This window comes from Oryx dammah, unplaced genomic scaffold (genome assembly GCF_014754425.2).
Source record: "Oryx dammah isolate SB20612 unplaced genomic scaffold, SCBI_Odam_1.1 HiC_scaffold_23, whole genome shotgun sequence".
Classification (NCBI taxonomy): Eukaryota; Metazoa; Chordata; class Mammalia; order Artiodactyla; family Bovidae; genus Oryx; species Oryx dammah.
Window position 1 is genome coordinate 86817237 of NW_024070207.1, and position 5987 is coordinate 86823223.

The following is a 5987-nucleotide window of genomic DNA, read 5'->3' on the forward strand; positions in this document are numbered from 1 at the left end:
CTTTCTGAATAGGCATATCGACTGTAGCTGAAAAAAAAAAAAGAGGACTCACTTGGACATTTCCCCTCACTACCACTCTACTTGATGTTAAGTTGATTCAGTCATGTTGGAATCTTTGCAACCCCATGGACTGCAGCACACCAGGCTTCCCTGTCCTTCAGTATCTCCTGGAGTTTACTGAAGCTCATCTCCACTGAGTCGGTGATGTAATCCAACCATCTCATCCTCTGTTATCCACTTCTCCTCCCACCTTCAATCTTTCCCAGCATCAGGGTATTTTCCATTGAGTCAGCTCTTTGCATCAGGAGGCCAAAGTATTAGAGCTTCAGCTACAGCATCAGTCCTTTCAATGAATATTCAGGACTGATTTCCTTTAGGATGGACTGGTTGGATCTCCTTGCAATCCAAGGGACTCTCAAGAGTCTTCTCTAACACCACAGTTCAAAAGCATCAATTCTTTGGCACTCAGCCTTCTTTATGGTCAAGTTCCCACATCCATACATGACTACTGGGAAAACCATAGCTTTGACTATATGGACTGTTGTTGCAATGTAATGTCCCTAATTTTTAATATGCTTCTAGGTATGTCATTGCTTTTCTTCCAAGTAGCAAGCATTTTCAATTTCATGCCTGAAGTCACCAACCACAATGATTTTGGAGCCCAATAAAGTCTAATTGTTTCCATTGTTTCCCCATAAATTAGCCATGAATTGATGGGACCAGATTCCATGATCTTAGTTTTTTGAATGTTCAGTTTTAAACCAGCCTTTTAACTCTCCTCTTTCAGCTTCATCAAGAGGTTCTTTAGATCCTCTTCACTTTCTGCCATAAAGTTGGCATCATATACATATCTGAGGTTATGGATATTTTTCCTGGAAAACTTGATTCATGCTTGTGCCTCATCAAGCTTGGCATTTGGCACGATGTACTCTGCATAGAAAACTAAGATCATGGCATCTGGTCTCATCATTTCATGGCAAATAGATGGGGAAACAATGGAGACAGTGACAGACTTAATTTTCTTTGGCTCGAAAATCACTGCAGCAGGTGACTGCAGCCATGAAATTAAAAGACACGTGTTCCTTGGAAGAAAATTTATGACCAACCTAGACAGCATATTAAAAGCAGAGACATTACTTTGTCAGCAAAAATCTGTCTAGTCAAAACTATGGTTTTTCCAGTAGTCATGTATGGATGTGAGAGTTGGACTATATAGAAAGCTGAGCACTGAAGAATTGATGCTTTTGAACTGTGGCACTGGAGAAGACTCTTCTTGGACAGCAAGGAGATCCAACTAGTCCATCCTAAAGGAAATCAGTCCTGAATATATTCATTGGAAGGACTGATGCTGAAGCTGAAATTCCAATACTTTGGCCACCTGATGTGAAGAACTGACTCATTGGAAATGACCTTGATGCTGGGAAAGATTGAAGGTGGGAGAAGGGGACGACAGAGGATGAGATGGTTGGATGGCATCACCGACTCAATGGACAAGAGTTTGAGCAAGCTCTGGGAGTTGGTTATGGAGAGGGAAGCCTGGCGTGGTGCAGTCCATGGGGTTGCAGAGTCGGACACGACTGAGCAACTGAACGGAACTGAACTCTGCATAGAAGTTAAATAAGCAGAGTAACAATATACAGCCTTGACATACACTTTTTCCAATTTTCAACCAGTCCATTGTTCCAAGTCTGGTTCTGTTGCTTCTTGACCTGCATACAGGCATCTCAGGAGGCAGGTAAGATTATCTGCCATTCTCATCTCTTTAAGAATTTTCCACAGTTTGTTGTGTTCTACACAGTCAAAGGTTTCAACATAGTAAATGAAGCAGATGTTTTCCTGGAATTCCCTTGATTTTCTATGAACCAACATATATTGGAACTTTGATTCCTGGTTCCTCTGCCTTTTCTAAATCCAGCTTGTACATCTGGAAATTCTCAGTTCAGATACTGTTGAAGCCTAGCTTGAAGGATTTTGAGCATTACCTTGTTAACATGTGAAATGTGTGCAACTGTGTCATAGTTTGAACATTTTTTGTCATTGCCCTTCTTTGGGATTGGAATGAAAACTGACATTTTTCAGTCCTATGGCCACTGCCAAGTATTACAATTTTGCTGGCATATTGAGTGCAGGTCTTTCATAGCATCATCTTTTAGGGTTTGAAATAGCTCAGCTAGAATTCCATCACCTCTACCTGCTGTGTTCATAGTGATGCTTCCTAAGTCCCACTTGACTTCACACTCCAGGATGTCTGACTCTAGGTGAATGATTACACCAGCATGGTTATCCATGTGATTAAGATATTTTTTGTACAGTTTTTCTGTGTATTCTTGCCACCTCTTCTTAATATCTTCTGCTTCTGTTCAGTTCAGTTCAGTCGCTCAGTCGTGTCTGACTCCTTGCGACCCCATGAATCACAGCACGCCAGGCCTCCCTGTCCATCACCAACTCCCAGAGTTCACTCAGACTCATGTCCATCGAGTCAGTGATGCCATCCAGCCATCTCATCCTCTGTCGTCCCCGTCTCCTCCTGCCCCCAATCCCTCCCAGCATCAGGGTCTTTTCCAATGAGTCAACTCTTCGCATGAGGTGGCCAAAGTACTAGAGTTTCAGCTTCAGTATCAGTCCTTCCGAAGAACATGCAGGACTGATCTCCTTTAGTATGGACTGGTTGGATCTCTTTGCAGTCCAAGGGACTCTCAAGAGTCTTCTCCAAAACCACAGTTCAAAAGCATCAGTTCTTAGGCGCTCAGCTTTCTTCACAGTCCAACTCTCACATCCATACATGACCACTGGAAAAACCATAGCCTTGACTAGACAGATCTTTGTTGGCAGAGTAATGTCTCTGCTTTGCAATATGCTATCTAGGTTGGTCATAACTTTCCTTCCAAGGAGTAAGCGTCTTTTAATTTTATGGCTGCAATCACCATCTGCAGTGATTTTGGAGCCCCCCAAAATAAAGTCTGACACTGTTTCCACTGTTTTCCTATCTATTTCCCATGAAGTGATGGGACCAGATGCCATGATCTTAGTTTTCTGAATGTTGAGCTTCTGCTTCTGTTAGGTCCATACTATTTCTAGACTTTATTGTGCCTATCTTTGTATGCAATGTTCCCTTGGTATCTTTAATTTTTTTTTAATTTAATTCTTTTATTTTTTAAAGAAAATATTAGATATTATGAACAAAATTTTACTGTTCACTATAGTTACACATTCTTACTTGCTTTATATGTTATAAGCATATTGAAGCAGATAAAATTCACTTAAGTAAATTAGACATATTCCAGAACTCTGACATTTACCTTTCTAAGTCAGCACAAAAGAAAGCTTATCTGATTTCCCTAAGAAATCAGCATCATACAGCAAACTAAACCAGTATATACTGAGAGTTCCTTGGACTGCAAGGAGATCCAACCAGTCCATCCTAAAGGAAATCAGTCCTGAATATTCATTCGAAGGACTGATGCTGAAACTGAAACTCCAATATTTTGGCCACCTGATGTGAAGAACTGACTCACTGGAAAAGACCCTGATGCTGGGAAAGATTGAAGGCGGGAGGAGAAGGGGACGACAGAGGATGAGATGGTTGGATGGCATCACCGATTCAGTGGACATGAGTTTGAGTAAACTACCGAAGTTGATGATGGACTAGGAGGCCTGGCGTGGTGCAGTCCATGAGGTCGCAGAGTTGGACCTGACTGAGTGACTGAACTGAACTGAACATCTGTTATTTTTCAGACTTTAACTTTAGGTTACAGCTAAAATAATTTTTATCTCAAGTTTTATGAAATAACAGAGGCTGCAACATATAAATCCTGTTCATAATCATATTGGCTATGTAAAAAAAAATACCTTTAATCAAGAAAATTATACTCACCTTGCTAGAAAAAAAGTTAGCAATAAGTTGTTTTACAATACTTTAATTACAGTTGAAATTTACAATAACTAGATTTCACTGTATTTTGTTTTATTGCTTAATGCTTCTCCTTTAATTTTAAAATAACAGATTACCTCCCCCCACCCCAGAAAAAATCCAGATCCAGCATTACAAAACAATTGGCCTTAAGAACACATTTTGTTTAGCAGCCAGAATGATTCTTAATCTTTGGAAGTGTTAATACCTTCATGCAGTACTTATCTGCTCAAGGAGACCACAATAGTTCCCCACACTGTTGCCTGCTGAGCACATAATATTGATATCCTGTTTTTATGTTATAAAACCCAGTTGTTGTTGTTTAGTTATTCACTCATGTCCAACTTGGTGACACCACAGACTATACAGCCCACCAGGTTCCTCTGTCCATGGAATTTTCCAGGCAAGATTACTAGAGTGTGTTGCCATTTCCTATTACAGGGGATCTTCCTGACCCAGGAATCAAACATGTGCCTCCGAATCTCCTGCATTTCAGGTCAATTCTTTACCACTGAGCCACTGTGGAAGCTCATAAAACTCAGTATTTACTTAGAAAAATTAACTGCATTCATGGAGAAAAAAATCAAACTTTACATAAACTTGATATAAAATGTTACTAGTTACTTCTTATTTGAGAAAAACAGATCAAATCAAAAAGGTCTCATTATCATAAAACCCCTTACATAACAAATTATCAAACACATTTGTACATATGGGTGTACTATCTTCTTAAAATATTTTTATAAATAACCTAAAGTCTGATTTGGCAAATCATTCAACTGAAAACTGATTTTATTATACAGTCTTGACTCAACAGTAGTTTTCAGGCTTATTAATATATATATAGCATAAAAATTCCCAAACATTTGAAATAAATATTCTCAAATATTTGAGGAAAGATGAAATTAATATGGCTAATAAAATAACAAGTAACAAAGGTTTTCCCTAATCCTAGAGAATGAAGCAAAAAGAGAGACCTTATAAGACAAATTGGAGAAGAAGTATTTGAAGTAAATTTGGCCTTGGGCCCTTTTACATTGCTACTCCTTCAATTTGCACAAGTTAAAGAATAAGAGAAGCTAATAACTATTTTTCAGTGGAAAAGGTTGCAAGGAAAGCAAAGTAGCTGAGTAGTGATGGAGAAAGTACAACAAAGAAGATAAAAATTTATAGTTAAGATAATCAAGATACGATGTCACAACTATTCTGAAGTTGAGAAATAGCAAGGAATAATCAACAAATTAGGAAAGCAATAATCTGCTGCATCTTTTTAAGTTATATACAAATAAAAGACTTATTTTTATTAAAGCAAGCGTCTTAGCTGCACTTTGATGGGGTTATACAAAAATGTCACAGCATCAACCTAAAGGGGTGGGATGGGGAGGGATGGAGGAGTTTCCAGAGTGAAGGGATATATGCATGAGTGAAGTGAGTGAAGGTCACTCAGTCATGTCGACTCTTTGCAACCCCATGGACTATACACTCCATGGAATTCTCCAGGCCAGAATACTGGAGCACATAACCTTTCCCTTCTCCAGGAGATCTTCCCAACCCAGGGATCAAACCCAGGTCTCCTGTATTGCAGGTGGATTCTTTACCAGCTAAGCCACAAGGGAAGGCCAGATATATGCATACCTATGGTTGATTCATGTTGTTATATGGCAGAAACCAACACAACATTTGTAAAGCAATTATCCTCCAATTAAAAATATTTTTTTTAAAAAAGTCACAGGATCGATTCCATCAACAGCCATGTTACTGCAGTCAAGTTATTGATAAACATTAATTAAATTTGCTATCACCACATTATTGTAATATCAAAGAGACTGGGTTATTTCACTTCTTCAAGAAAAATTACATTGATATGATTATTGAAAGCTTTCAGTAATAAGGAGAAAAAATTTTTTTTAACAATTTCAACACAGAATAGGATGTTCAGAATCTTATATTTAATAAAAATATCAACAATCAGGATACCATCTTTGTCTGTAAATGATATTCTCCCCAAAGAACTTGCAAGTGTTTTTAAAACACCATGAAGGGGACATCAGTTAAAGTTTCTCTCTAATGCATTTTT